The sequence below is a fragment of the Pinus tabuliformis genome, chromosome 4_1 (assembly GCF_031772625.1).
Source record: "Pinus tabuliformis cultivar Carrire ecotype Pingquan chromosome 4_1, CPIR1, whole genome shotgun sequence".
Lineage (NCBI taxonomy): Eukaryota > Viridiplantae > Streptophyta > Pinopsida > Pinales > Pinaceae > Pinus > Pinus tabuliformis.
Window position 1 is genome coordinate 105,138,390 of NC_142303.1, and position 16,722 is coordinate 105,155,111.

The window sequence follows — 16,722 nt, forward strand, 5'->3', positions numbered from 1 at the left end:
ATAGGCCTTAATTGCAGAGGTTTCTGCACACCTTGAATTTCTTGTCTCTCCCCTACCTCATCTCGGAAGTTAACAGTTTTTGTCTTACAATTTATGAGGGACCAGTGTTTCTCCAACCAGTCCATGCCTATAAGAATGTCGTATGACCCCAGGGGTAACACATTCAAATCAGCTATAATAGGTTGACTAGCTATTTTTAAAGGACAGTTGCTTACTTTAGACAAAACTCTTCTTTTTTCTCCTGTGGCTAGCTGTACTAACCATGGATTTTTAAATTTAACAGCTTGTAATTTACATCGTTCCACTATCTTGGGACTAATGTAACTTAAAGTGGCCCCAGGATCTATTAAAATAGAATAGGTCTGGTAAAAAATAGTACCTTCAAATTCAACCATGGTTGGTTGAAACTCTGCCTGATGATCTTCAAGAGCTGCATTAATTTTAGGGATTCTCCTTTCCACTTCTCCCACTGTGGATGCCTCCTGAATTTGTGAGATCTGATCTGCTCCCTTGCGGTGGGGATAGTTTTTGACATAATGTGGGCCTCCGCATCCCCAACACTGCACAGGTGGTCTGTTAATAAATTCTGCTTCATTTCTGCCAACCTGTTCATTCGCTCTAGTTTCAGCTGGTACTTTAAATATGGGTTTATTCACATTTCAGTTAGTTTGACCTTTATACATTCCTTTGTTGTTGGTGCCCTTATTCCCCTTGTGGCTAGGAATAAATTTATTTCCCTTTTTGTTAGCCCACTTCTTGCTCGTATCACTCTTTGGTTTATTTTGCTGATAGCAGATCCGTGCTTTCCGAATGACTTCGTCCATAGTTTTTGGGTTGTCGAATTCCAACCTTTCCTTCATGAACAGTGGAAGACTGCTGATAAACCGTTGTACTTTGGCCTTCACGAATATATGGAACATACCGCAATAATGAGGTAAATTTTGTTATAAACTCGTCCATGGTCATTTGGCCCAGACGGAGATCATGGAATTCTTTTGCTTTCTCATCATAAAACCTTTCGGTCAGATATTTTTCCTTAAAAAATTTCTGGAATTTCTCCCAAGTTATGTTTTTCTCATTGACCCCACAGACTGTTTTTACTTCTTCCCACCACAATGTGGCTTTCCCTTGAAGTTGGAAAATGGCCAGATAGGCCTTCAAATTGTAATCATACTCGTATAGCTGGAAATACTTATTCATATTAATTAACCATGCTTCCGTCGCCTCTTCTTGCTCACCATCGAAGAGAGGAGGCTTGATTTTCCGAAACTCTCCTTGGAGTTCGATTTTCTGTTTTTTTAAGTCTTGTGATCGGACACATTACCTGATTCTTCTTCTCGATTTTCTTCACCTCCTTCTGTTTCCACATTTTCAGTCCTGAATTCTTGTTCCCCAATTGTATGGTCATGTTCGAGGTTAGGAGCTAGTGGTCGATGATTATGTCTATCTAATAGGCTTTTAAGGATATTTTCTTGTTCCTACATCAATCTTTCGTTGTCTGCCCGGAGTCGAGCCATTTCTCCTTTCAATTCTTGCACAGTTGCCCGGATGTCTATATTGGGATTTTGCGGCTCATCCCCTAGCTGCACCCAGACCTCAGGATTGCCTTCCTGAAATGGTGTTGGTCTTGTTCCCAATACAGAACCATGTGGTGGATTCCCAGTTCACCTCATACTAATTTTTGTTGCCTCTTACGTGCACAACATCAAATTTGTTATTCCTTATTCTAGAGGTCTCAGTTTTGGAAACCTGAGCACTTTGATACCATATGTAACACATTCTTATAACAGTACAATTTTTTTTATTAATACCTCAGTAATAAATTAACTTAGATAAATTGACATTATATTGAACTATAGATTAATAATATAAAAAGACTAATTATAATTCATTACTTAAACAACGTATGGACAGTCAAATATTAACTTTACAATACGTGGGTTAATAAACCGTGTAGGATTATATGTATGTGTGATTAAATGACATTATGGTCACAATCATTTGATATTTATGGAGGTTTCTACTGCGCGTTTAATGCTTATCTGTTTCCATCCTCAAAATCCCGCCAACTATATGTGACATATTAAATATTTGGCTGTCCTGGCCAGGTGGCAGTCTAATCCGCTCTGAATTATTCTACGGCTGTATTTTCCTTGGGATTCACTTACCTCATCGACGGCTCTGGTTGACCTGAAGGTTCAATCGGGACTTGAGGGTTTTTTCATTCAACTCCCGGTGGTTTTTCTCCTATTCAGCATTGTGCTATTCCAGAAATTCACTAGTATTCGGCTCTGCTCCGGCCTAGTGTATTGGGTCCTGATTCCTCTGGTTGTCTCGCCCGACGTAGGTTTCTTCCTTAACTACATCCCTCGATAGCTGGCTACTTATCAAAATTGCCTATCTCCCACCATAGATTCTTCAGAGGCTGGACTTCGTTCCACTATACCAGGGTTTTTCTCTATCTGCTACATGATGGTAAGCTTCAGTTGTTTTTTCTTTGTACCTTATTCTTTTACTGTTAGTTTTTCTACAGTTTATGATGAAGTTAACAACTAATATCCGATTATTTTTTTGTTTTAAGGTGTCGAAGCTTTCAGAGGGTACCAAGGCAGAGACCCTCTTACCAACTTGGTCTTTACAGAAAAGGAAACCTTTCTGCATCGGGTATTTATCTTCTACTACTATTTTTCTTGGCAAGACTCTGTGGCCACCGGTCCGGGAAATTATTAGAGACCTACTACTAATTTCATGAGGATCTTCCTCGGCTTATGGGAGTTTCATATCCTCGGTTTAGTTTCTTTTCTTTTTTTACTGTGTAATTTAGTTAGTTCGGCCGCACTTTATAAGTTTCTTTTAAGTATGTAATGTAAGTGGTTCAACCACATATTACAATTTCTGGCCAATTTTCTTAGACCATCATTTTCATATAGGCAGTGTTATTGGAAACTTATAAGAAGAATGTATTTTTCTGGCTACTATTAATATTCCTATTCTTTTGTTGAAACATTGTTCATTCTAGTTCCAATTTTTATAAATGTATCCTATGGTTTTCGGTGTGGGCTTATTGTAGTGAGTCGTACATCTAAAAGGTCGAGCTATTTCTTTCCATTTAAAGGTCTTTGTTAAATTATGGTGAAGGATTGGGATATTCTGATATTTATGGCGCATCCTAGTAATCTATGAGGAGTCTGGTAATGGCTCAGAATTCTCAGTTTCACTTTTGTTTCTTATATAATCATAACAGGGATGTCTACCGATGTTTGAACTTTTTTTTTTTAAGTAAATATCTCAGTTGAAACCCTTTAAGGGTGTTCGAATAAATTCATAGCCCCATGCGACTCTTACGACAAATTCTATTTTGTCTAAATTATATCTAGGAAATATAGATTGCTATGTTCTGAACGTTCTGATATTTCTAGGTAATTTTCGAATAGCAACAAAGGGCTCTGCTCATTTGTTGCTTGCATTTATATAGTTAAAGTTATGTAATCTAAGAGTATTCCTTTTTTTTTTAAGGGGTTTTACTTTAATATGGCAGAATGGTTTTCCAGAGTCCCTTTACACTTAAATTCTTATGGAAAGAATGTTTTGCATAATTTTTCTTCCAGATGAATTTGTTAGTTTAAGAAATAAAGCTCTATTGCTTAACTGTATTCAGCACTACGACTTGTTGATACTAGCTTTCCGTCCTTGGGTTTGCCTTTGATGTTTTCCTACTTCTCTTAATATTTACTGCATTTCTCATTGAAATATTGTAGGTGGTTCCCTGTTCTATTCATGTAATCTTTTAATTTAGGGAACTTTCAAAAGATGATTTTGGAATTTGTAGAGGCGCTGCAAAGACCAGGCTTCCTCTGTCGACGCCGCAACACCGTCCGTGACCCACAGAAATTTCGCAGCAGCGCGGGTGTTTGGGTTCTGATCCTATCTTTCATTCTGGGCGGGGGCGAGGTGGCTCCCTTGCCACCTCTGCCCCCGTTTCCTCGCCTCTGTACTGATTTGGCTCTTCCTATGCAGCGACAGTTAGTTTTGGTTTGGTTTTCGCGGGCTATCCTATTGGAGCATTAAGGGAATAGGGATGTGAAGTTTCTATCTCTGCGTTGTTTCGTGCCGCATCAATGGCTGGTTTTGCTGGTATTTTTTCTGGCTGTTGTGGATGTTTGGGGCAGTTGTCCTTCCTCTAGTTTCCTCTGCTCCTGGAGGAGAGTTTTGAGGGGGTGGGGAAGGAGTGGCTACCCTGGCGGCTCTCCTCCTCATTTCATGCCTCTCCTTCTTGTCTGGGCAACCTGATCTAGTACATACTTCTTCTCTACTTCCTTCCACGGGAGATTTTTTCTTTTTGCAGGGCTATGGTGTCGGATCTACTCTGGGTGTTGCACCTCTGCTCCTTTTTTCTATTTTGTAATAGATTTGGGTATTCTGTCTGGGTCTGTTTTGTTGCAGATTTGTTGGGTTTCTCATTCCTATTGTTCACTGCCCTTTCTAAGGGCTTTCTGGATACTTCTATTGGAGTATTGTTTTGTAGTGGCTCTGTCCACATTCAGCATATGCTTCATGCATCTACAACATGTAATCTTCTAAATCTTCCGATTAATGAAAATTACAAATTTTATCCTCGGAAAAAAAAGGGAACTTTCAAAAGAGACCCCATTCTAGAATAAAAAAACTAAGTAATTAAATTAAGTAATAACTCATAAAAGAAAAACTTCTTTATCTACATGAATTCATATCTTTACTTCAGAATTTATCATTTATCTGTATATTGTTAGGATATTCTGACACATAGGAAATAGTTGTCTAGAATAGAGTTAAGTAAAGTGTGTTTCTTTACTATGTACATTTGTAACTTACAATCCGACGGTCACAATATGTTCTAGACATGAAGTGATCTCACGATTCATTCTCTCCTCGGTATTACCGACACTTGATCCGTGGCTTAACACCCGATTGGTTCATGATCTGTATTTAAAGAGCATGGAGGGTCATTTGTAGGGTAACTGTTCATGAGAGAAACATATCTAAATTTTCTTTCTTTTATTAATAAATTTCCTGAAGTGGTCGCGTTGGCTCAGGCCATGGACTGTTTCCCTCTTTAAGGGCTTTAACCATGTCAAGAATACTGATGTATTGATATGTGAGCAGTTTGTGAGCAGTGTCCTTTGATTTTCTATCTAAGTAACTTACCCTATAGATTCCTACATGGTATTAAAGCTATTTGAGAGCTCCATCCGTTGGTGATCCAAATCTGAAGCCGGTACAACTACATCCAACTGTCATTTCTTAGATCTACTATTTTTTACTACTTTCTGGCCGAGAGGACTGCTCTATTGTGTTAGGAGCATATGTTCCAATGAAGAACCCCATTCATTTCACACAAAAAGATTTCCGGTAGCCCTAACTACGTCATTTTTAAGATCTAGAGGTATAAAGTCTTTATTTGAAGTTTTAGTTATTCATTTCTCTATTTATTTTGGTTTATCTAGCTCTCTGTTTTTTTATTACTGGAACTATACCTTTCATTTCTATATATGCTCTTTGCCCCGTGACTCTGTGCGATCTAGGCAAATCACAAACATAAATTAAGGATTTTTCTCATGCATATGCTCTTTTCTGCCGCGCCTTCGTGTGATCTCAAAAAATCAGAAACATAGAGGAAAATATTTAGTTTCCAGTGAAAGCTAACTTCAAGCCATAAGGTTTGGTTTTGTTTGCATGTCCGTGTTGGGTTGTGTGATTTTTTTTGTAGGCAATAAGAGATTTTTCAAGTAAGCACGCACCCCAAAGCTTCAATGACTCAAAAAAAAAAAACAAAACAAAACCTTCCTCTTTTCAAAAAACTACTAAACTAGCTCACTTGGTCCAAAGTTACTTTATGACAATAGAGGTCTTGGATTCAAGTCTTTCTTTTTATTAAGTTACATTTTCAAAAAGCACATGTAACTTATGTTTTAAAGTTACTTTATGTAAAAGTGTTCTCACCCATTATAAAAAGTGAGTCACTTATAATTCTAAAGTCTCTTTATCTTTTATTTAAGTTACAATTTAGTAGTAGCTCATAAAGTACCATTGTAAAAATGACTTTCACTTATTTATAAAAGTGGGTCACATAAAATATTTTTTTTAAGTGAGCTAATTAGATTAAGTTTGGAAAGGGGGAAGGGGTGGTGGGTTTAAATATAACATTATCATTCACTTCCGCACATTCACACACTTCGTCGACATCTTCAACTTGTCTTCAAAAAGTCATAACTTCTTCATCCAGAAGCCGTTTTCAGAGCTGTTTTTTTTTTAATCAACCTAATTTTTCGAGATATTTCCATTGGAACACTTAGTTTCAACATTTATAGCTTCAGTTTCTATTAAAATGGGCAGTCCATGCCAAGTTATTCTTGACAGCACCAACTACTTCCAATGGTGGTCCTACATTGTGGATTTACTTAGAAGTAAAGATCTTTACAGAATAGCCTCAGGCTAAGAAACTAAACCTAGAGGTGAAGACAAGGCAGCCAAATGGGAAAATATGCAAGATCAAGAATGTGGGTTGATAGGGATGTCTATTTCTCTAGACCTTAGATTCCATATCGCAGAACTTGATACCCCTAATGAAGCAATGAAACAACTCACTAAATTTTTTGGAATTAAAAATGAAATTAGAGCTAATCAACTCGAAAATGAGTTTCTTACGTTGGACCTGATTAATTTTTCTTCCATTGAATATTTTTTGTCCAAGTTCAAGACACTTAGACTTCTCTTGGAAGGTGTTAAGGTTAAGAAAGAATATGGTAGCCTTATCTATTCCATTCTTACTAAGTTGGGACCAGCCTACTCTTTGTTTGTTTCCACCTTTCATTCTACTAGAGAAGCCTTTATTTCTCAAGAAAAAGACTACAAGTCCCCCTCTTTTGATTCCTTTTGTGATTATTTAATAAGAGAACAAGAAAAACTCTTACATCTTGGTCTTCTTAATCTTGGAAACTCTTCTAAGAAATCCTTAGCCGCCCAGCAACAACCAAATTCAAAGAATCCTAAGAAGCAGTATCCTAAAAAGAATGGTTCTAAACCAAAAAAGGGTCCTAAGCAATTTCATTCTCAAAATGAAAAATCATTTCAACAAAATGATAAGTCAAATAAAAACAAAGGGAATAATACTGATAGACATTGACATTTTTGTAATCGAGATGGACACTTAGAATCCAAATGCTTTAATAAGATGGAAGCCTTGGAAGAAACAATGAATAAGCATAACATCCATTTGGAGCACTCTTCAACTTCAACTTCATCTTCAGGAATATCACTTTTTGCATGTGGTTTTCAAGCATCTCGGTCTAGTTATGCACTAAAACTATCTTCTTCTTATCATTCTCATGAGTGGCTCATTGATTCTGGAGCTTCTTATCACATGGCCAAAAACAAAGCCATGTTTTCTTCTTTAAATGATTGTAACACCAAAAATATATATGTTGGTGATGATAGATCTTTTGACTTAGTTACCGGAGAACCTATTAGGGACTGGAACTATTCATCTAGACAATGGTCAATTTAATGATGTACTATGTGTTCCAACCTTATCCGGCAACATTCTATCTGTATATCAGATAACTCATTCAGGTGAAGGTAAAACCATTGAATTTTCACCTCGCGATGTTGTAATTAAGGACCTAAGATATCCTAGACAAATTTTAGCTACTGGCATTGTTGATGATTCTACAAGGTTGTATAAGTTTAACAACTTTGGTTTATCAACTCTTCCCTCGGTATTTGTTGCTCATAATGATGAAGCGAGCAAACTTTGGCATGAGCGATTTGGTCACTTAAACTATTGCTCCCTTCAAAATCTATGTAAATAAAATATGGTGACATGTCTTCCTATGGTATCTTGCAGAGATGTTTTTTGTTCTGGATGTGTATTCGAAAAACATCATCGGGATAGTTTTGAAAAACGTGCATCTTGGCAAGCCTTAGCCCCTTTACATTTTTTGCATAGTGATTTATGTGGTCCACTTCCAGTTGTTTCATTCTCTGGCTACAAGTATTTCTTAACATTCATCGATGATTTCTCTAGACACACTTGGATATACTTCTTAAAAATCAAGAATGAAGTATTTAACATGTTCTTGGCCTTTAAGGCCTTTGTTGAAAAACAATCTGGACATCAAATTCTTTAGCTAAGATCTAATAATGGCGGAGAATATGTTAACAACAAATTTGTCAACTTTTGCACTGAGAATGGAATTCAAATGCAACATATTGTTCCATATACTCCCCAACAAAATGGTGTAGTTGAAAGGAAGAATCACACCTTAAAGGAAATGGCTAATTGAATGCTTCAAGTCTAAAGGACTTAGTCTTAATTTTTGGGTAGAAGCAATTAACTGTGCAAATTACATAGTAAATCGCACTCCTACTAAGTTTTTAAATAATATCACTCCAGAAGAAGCATGGAACTCAATTAAGCGAGATGTAAGTCACTTTTGTTTTTTTGGAAGTGAAGCATGGGCCCATATTCTAGATGAGAAACATAAATCTTTAGAACCTAAGAGTGAAAAATGTATTTTTGTTGGATATTCTGAAGATGTCAAAGGATATAGACATATTCCACTTAAGTCTAAAAATGATATCATTAGAAGAGATGTAAATTTTGTTGAAAATATATCGGCCTACGAGCCTAGTTCGGCAGATGTGCCACCTCTCTCTAGCCCATCTACTTCTGAAAATATTTATTCTTCAGATGATGACAGCGAGGATGAAAATCCTCCCCCACCTTCTCATGATCCTCCTTCAGCTCCTCATCTTCCAAAATGGGTCTGTGCTACTCGGGATGTAGCAGGTGCTCTTGCAGGTGATCCTACAGATCAATGACGTACACGTTCTCAGTTCGATAGAACCTCTTCTTTATTGGCTCAAGCTTCAGCGAATTATGATCCTGACACCTTTGCAGAAGCTTCAAGCCATCTAGATTGGGATGCAGCTATGAATGAAAAATATAGTTCATTATTGGAAAATGATACATGGGATCTTGTTCCTCTTCCAAAGGGACAAAAACTTGTTAGATGCAAATGGGTTTACAGAACCAAGTACGGACCAGATGGAAAAGTTGATAAACATAAAGCTCGTCTTGTTGCTAAGGGTTTTTCACAAGTTGAAGGTATTGACTATACTGAAACCTTCTCCCATGTTGCCAAAATGAACTCTATCTACCTTGTTCTTTCCCTCGTTGCCTCTTTCAAATGGGAAGTCCATCAGATGGATGTTAAATCTGCCTTCTTGCATGGGGACTTGCATGAAGAAATCTATATGGAACAACCTACTGGCTTTATACAAACAGAATCCAACCTTGTATTTCGGCTTAGAAATCCCTGTATTGTCTCAAGCAAGCCCTTCGGGCTTGGTATGCCAAAATGGATAGCTTTCTTTTAGATACTGGCTTTTCTAGGTGTCATTCTGACAATACTGTCTACACCAAGAAAGTGGGTAAGTCTCTTATCATTCTTGTTCTTTATGTTGATGATATTATCTTTACTGGTAGTAATCCCAACCTTATAAACCATGTGAAGTCCAACCTTAAAAAGAAGTTTGAAATGACAAACTTAGGACACTTGCATTATTTTCTTGGTCTTCAAGTCTTGCAATCCAAGGAAGGTATTTCCCTTTCCCAGTCCAAGTATGCCTGTGATCTTCTACGCCACTTTCACATGGAAGATTGTAAACTAGCCCCTTCTCCCTTTCAGTTTGGAGCCAAACTATCAGTCACTTGTACTTCCCCTGAAGTTGATGCTACCTTATACCGTCAGCTTGTAGGAAAACTATTGTATCTGACCCATACCCATCCTGACCTTTCCTTTGTTGTTGGCCTTATTGCTCTATTTATGAAAAACTCACATGAAGTCATTGGACAGAAGCTAAAAGAATACTTCATTATGTTCGAGGTACAGTTCAATTTGGGATTCATTATAGTGCATAAGCATCTCCTCTATTGATTGGTTTCATTGATTCCGATTGGGCTGGTGACCCTGATGATCAAAAGTCTACTACAGGTTATGTCTTCACTCTTGGTTATGGACTTGTTACATGGGCTTGCAAGAAACAAAGTGTCATTTCTCTTTCTTTAGCAAAAGCAGAGTATCGTGGCATTGTAGAAGCTAGTAAGGAAGCCATGTGGCTTCGTCAGATCTTGTCAGAGTTTGGCTTTCAGCAGCAGCATCCGACTACACTTTGGTGTGATAATCAAAGTGTCATTCAACTATGCAAAGATCCAGTCCAACATCAACGCAGCAAACACATTGAACTACACATGCACTTCAGCATAAATCTCATTCATGACCATGTTCTTGAAGTGCAATATTGTTCAACCGATGATTAAGTTGCAGACATCTTTACAAAGGCTCTCACAGAGGCGAAGTTTACTAAACTTTGATTTATGGTTGGAGTTCAGGAAGTTGTCACTAAGGGGGGATATGATCTAATGCCTCCTTCCTTCTCCTATTGTGTCATATTTGTACATCCTTCAATCATATCTCAATTTATTCTTAAGGGGGGATGTTAGGATATTCCGACACATAAGAAATAGTTAAGTATAACTTGGTCTAGTATAGAGTTAGGTAAAGTGTGTTCCTTTACTATGTGCATTTGTAACTTACAATCCGATGGTCACGATATGTTCTAGACATGAAGTGATCTGACGGTTCATTCTCTCCTTAGTATTACCGACACTTGATCCATGGCTTAGCACCCGATTGGTCCATGATCTCTATTTAAAGAGCGTGGAGGGTCATTTGTAGGGTAACCGTTCATAAGAGAAGCTTATGTAAATTTCCTTTCTTTTATTAATAAATTTCCTGAAGTGGCTGCGTTGGCTCAGACTGTGGAATGTGTCCCTCTTTGAGGGTTTTAACCATGTCAAGAATACTGGTGTATTGATATGTGATCTGTTTGTGAGCGGTGTTCTTTGGTGTTCTATCTGAGGAACTTGCCCTGTAAATTCCTACATATATGCTGCTTTCAAACAGATTTTACTTATCTGGAGATGTTGCTTCCAATTTTGGTCTACCCAGACCTGCACTTATTTCCTCCCTACCGTGAGACTCTCTATACCAGAGAATCTTCCCTCGTGCTACCCCTGAACCCAGGAAATTCTTTCTCTTCTTAGAGAATGTGTGTATATTCAGCTATCTAGTCTTAACCAGACATAACTCTCCAAGAACTGCTTGACCTCTCATCACAGTCTTTTCTTCTCTGTTACTCTATTCTTGATCTCAAATACCCAATCCTCTTGATCTTTTTCTTTCAAATACCCTCCAAGATTTAGTTTTGTTTTCTTGGAACAGGTAATTGTCTTTTTTAACTAATTAATCAAAAGAAACAGTATATAATAATAACTGCAAAATTCCTTTCCATAACTTAATTTAAGAACAATTTATAATTTTCAAGAAAAATAATAGTTTTGTTTGGCTACAGTAAAAACAAATATTTACATTAATGGGGGATATTACACATATATAGAGGGAGGAAATATGACTTACATTTATAGAAGTAAAAATTGACTTCGGATATTGTGTAAAATTAAGAAATATATCGGATATTATTATTAATAAGGTTAACTATTAACAATATAGCAGCTAGTTATTGATTTATTATAATTTATTTATTTTAATTTATATATATTAAATTTTTCAAGGTGTGAATGTGTTTTTTGAATGTAAATTTTGATGAAAGATTTACACCTTTAAAAATTGATCTACACTTTATGAATGTAAATGTATATATATATTATTGTCATTCAAATAATTTTATTTAAGTGATTATAATATTTATATTATAATTTATTATATTAATAAATTAATTATATTTTCATAATATTATTAAAAATAACTTTAAATTATATTAAGTTTTGTAAAATTAAAAAGTTATATTTCTTAGTAGTTTAATGAGGTCATAATTTCGCTTCTAAAATAATGGAAATACTGGCAGGATTTTGAGCTTCAGGATTTTGGGTGCGTGGCCCGGTTCTTGATGGCGTTGAATCCATTTCCACTGTAAAATAATAATTCAAACACTCTCAGTATTTCCAGTGTAAAATAACAATTCAAACACTTTCAGTATTGATGGGTTCTTGATGGCGTTGAATCTATTTCCACTGTAAAATAACAATTCAAACACTCTCAAGATTGAATTATGTGCTTTTACATAGACTACATTAAAGAAAAATACCATGGGAAAAACTATGGGTTGTCAAAACTGAGAGTTCAAAAATCGCTGGTAATTTGACCCAGTCAAATTGTTTACATAACACAATAGGACATCACAATATCTCTTCCATATTGATACTTTTTTTAATCAACAACCTAGATCCATCCTAATTAATAGCTGGTAATTGGTAGATCCGGAGTTAAAATGGATCTACGCTACTTTAATTTCAACTTTTAATAAACTATATTCCGTATGAATACCATGGGTTCTCATACCATGGGTCAATTCCATGGGTGAATACCATGAAATTATTTTTATTTTAAAGTTATTTTTCTATTGTTTTTATTTTATTTTGATCAAGTAATCAAGTAAAAATGTTTTCGTGCAATTCCATGGGTGAATACCGTGAAATTATTTTTTTATTGTTTTTATTTTATTTTGATCAAGTAATCGAGTAAAAATGTTTTCATGTAAGGTTATTTTATAACATTTTGATGCAATAATCTTTTTGAGAAAATTATTTTTTGAATGTTGAGAGAACTTTTGGTAGAAAGCACATAAAAAGAACTTTAAGGTCACAGGTTTCGAACCATCTAGTTCATCTTGAGGACAAGATGAAGAACAGATCATGACATTAGATTAAATAGATGAAGAGAGATGTTTTCTAGCCGTTAGAATATAACAACTAGTTTTGAATAAAAAATTATCATTAATTAATAAACAATTTTTATGGAAATTAGTAGTAAATGAAAAATTAAATTAATTTTATTATTATTATTATTATTTTAACCAAAACGAAGATCACTTAATTATTCTAAACACAATATTATTTTTTCTAAAATTTAGTGGTAAACAATTATTTTGTATATATATATATAAGTTTACAGAGACTTCTCTTTTGACACAATTTAATAATATATAAATATTGGGGTTATCTCCAATTATATATATATATATATATATATGAATGATAACTTGGAAATCTTATTATAAGAAACATTTGGTTATTAAATATTAGGATGAATTCAAATTATAAATAAATTATATATATATATATAGATATATATGGAGGATAATCTTATTATACGCTTTGCTCTTCCCACGAAAGTTTTGAAAGAAAAATCTTATACAACTTATCAAAGATTATATTTAAAATTAAATATTTTTTTTAATTTTTGAAATTTTAGGTGGATTTTTGGATTTGTTGCCAATGTCTACTGTCTCCCCGACTTTCATAGCACCGTTTTCATAGTTCTACCTCCATTACTTTGGCTTGAAAATTGTGTGGCCATCGTTTCTAATGCCTTCATAGTTGGTCACCATTTCCATGGCCTTCATAGCACGATCAACATAACCTTCACATGAGGGCCTCATCACATGTTCATTACTAGAGGAATGAATGTATCAAGGGGGAAAAGACATCGAAACAACCAATTCAGCTCCAAACGAGGCACAAACTACCTACACTTGGAAAATATACTTCTTACCTGTCTTTGGTGTGCTCATCAATTCTAGAATGAGTATGTTCCTAATATTTGGGAGTTTGTTGAGGTCTAGTTGGTTGAGATATTCTCTCCAACTAGTTAGCCTCCTAGATTGGTGTGTGGTTGAGATATTCACTCAACCAAGATTGTATGTCCAAGATAGAATAAATATCTCGAGACATAGCTTGATGTATTTATATTCTATTATTATTTTCATGTGAATACAATTTGGATTGCATTTAGAAAATGTTTGTTGGTATCAGACAAATATTTTCTAAATGCACTCCAAATTGTATTCACATGAAATAATAATACAATATAAATACATCAAGCTATGTCTTTAGATAGTTAGTCTATCTTGGACATGCAATCTCTTGGTTGAGTGAATATCTCAACCACACACCAATCTAGGAGGCTAACTAGTTGGAGAGAATATCTCAACCAAATAGACCTCAACAAACTCCCAAATATTAGGAATAGACTCATTCTAGAATTGATGAGCACACCAAAGATAAGTAGGAATTATATTTTCCAAGTCCCCCCTTTAATGACTACTTGTCTTGATCTCAATCAACAAAGTCTAACTGTGGTCCTCGTGTTTACACACATGATAAAAAAGAATATGTCGACATCCATATAAAGGAATAACCATCTACCAGAATGCATGGGTACCAACTGCTGCAACAACCAGTCTACTAAGATGTCCTTCATGTACATGGTTGAATCAATCATTATCTACATACATGTACCTGTACTTGCAAATCCCCCTCCATCATCGCCATCATGGGTTTTCTCGAATTACCAATAACCATGCTTTTGGTTTTATCAGCTTAGCCTAAATCATGCCTAGGGTTTTGTCGGCTAACCCTAAACCTACAAAACCCTCACACGTGGTTTCTAGCTTACCACAAACCTACACCACAAAGTGGTTTCCGGCTTACCACAAACCTGCACTTACATACATTATCACAAGTGGTTTTTGGCTTACCAGAAACCTGCACTTACATAGTGGTTTCAAGATTACCACGAACTTTATGGGGGTACACATGCCTTATCAAGTTTACATTACACATTCCAACTCATGGAGTTACCAGGTACATACTTTACAAAGACCACTACAAAACACCATAGACTTGCTTACAATTAAGATGTGTGACTCATAATACAACATGCTAGTGAGTCTATCCCACAAACTCACACTAACTCACACAAAATTTCACTTTGTTTTCCATCATCCTTTAATCTCTAATGTAGCTCCAACGATTATCCTCTAATGCCATATTCATTTTCATGTCTTTATCATTTCTGGTAGTCAATAATTTTGTCAAAGAAATTTTTCTATTGTTGGAATGGCCAATTCCAACAAAGACTCAAACTCATGACAATAGTTGGCCAGACTAATCCACTATATTCTTTCAACCAAAATTACATCAATGACATAACACTTTCTAAAAAATTTAAAGAATGGAAAAATAATTATCTTTTACATGACATCATGTCGGTCATAATCCTCAACTCCTTACATTACTTTTGTTGCATTTGTGTAATTAAATACACCAAATTTATGGTAATCACTTTCCATGGATAATATGTTTTGATAACATGTGTGAATGTAAAAAAAAAACATTTGGTTGTGTGACTTAAGAGGTGCCTTATGAAATTATTACCCTTCCAAATGAATGAATTTACCAATGTCGTTAAACCGACTTTCGAAAGTCATATATCTCACCTTTGACTTATGCTTTCGAATTTCCTTTCAACATGATGGTCTTCTTTGGTCTTATTAGGCTGGTCAACTCTAATGTTGCAAGAAGGCCAATCTCAATCGATCAACGCCCACTACTCTGATGCCTACTTTCTCATTGACCGACTATTTCAATAAAATATTTTGCAGGCACGCAAAACGTTAGAGCATTTCCCAAAATGGATAATATTTAAGGTTGAAGTTTGACGGACATTACAGTGATCAATTGTGTTGCTTGAAAGTTGAAACAATGTTGGAGAATGTGTTGGATGGTTTTGTCATTGATGTCAACCCATTGAGTTGATTGGATTTGACTTTGACTAAAAACTCCAATCATTAATGTCAAATGGTTAATGAATTATTCTTAGTAATTGTCAAGTTACATCAAGATGGTAATTATACTGTTGGATGGTTGAAAACCCAAAGTTGTCGGGTTTGGGTTCCCTAGACTGAGGATTCACCCCAACCTTGTCGAGGGTTTTATGAAGGGTCAAACCATTGATTTTGTGTTGAATATCTAGGGCACTAGATTTTCCTTGAAGAGATGTTTCTGTTGATATGTGGTATGCCCCATGGTTCCTTTTGGTTTGACAGAAAATTGAGTCTAAAGTTGAAGACCTAGTTTTTTGAGCAAAAACCCTACGGGGTAGAGACATGACACCTTATTCACCAACGGTTTTCAATATATGACAATGATTCTCATTGTAATCTCACCACATATAAGTTGAATAACTTCAATATACAAAGGTAGTAAACCAATCATTGACTTCACACTCAGGTAGGAACATATGTATTAAGCCAATCATTAACTTCAAATTTTAGTAGAGCTTAAGGAAAAGCACGTTATAAATAATAATAATAATAATAATAATAAATGTAATTGAATAAATATTTACCCCATATGGTAAAGTAATATTAGAGTCACTAACGTTAAACACAATCGGTTTCCTAAACAATAACAATGGCTTATAACACTTAATTCTAAAACACCTTATTCATGGTTTTAATTTAAATAAAACTAATATTTAATTTCTCTCCAATAAATTACTCCAATGTCTATCTTTTATGAATCCCCACCTAAGCTAAGAATTAGACTATAAAATAACACCTATCCCACCTCTCAAAACATCAAACTCAACGAATCTATGCAATTCTCAATGGTATGAGGCAGATTAACTAAGGTAAAGTTTCGGTCTTTCTGAGGCATATAGGGCAGCGAAATACATGGTCAAACTCCTTTGGATTGGACTCAAATTCCTTCTTCTAATTGGTCTTCAATGTAAGTCTTCCTATTGATGTATTTGTGCT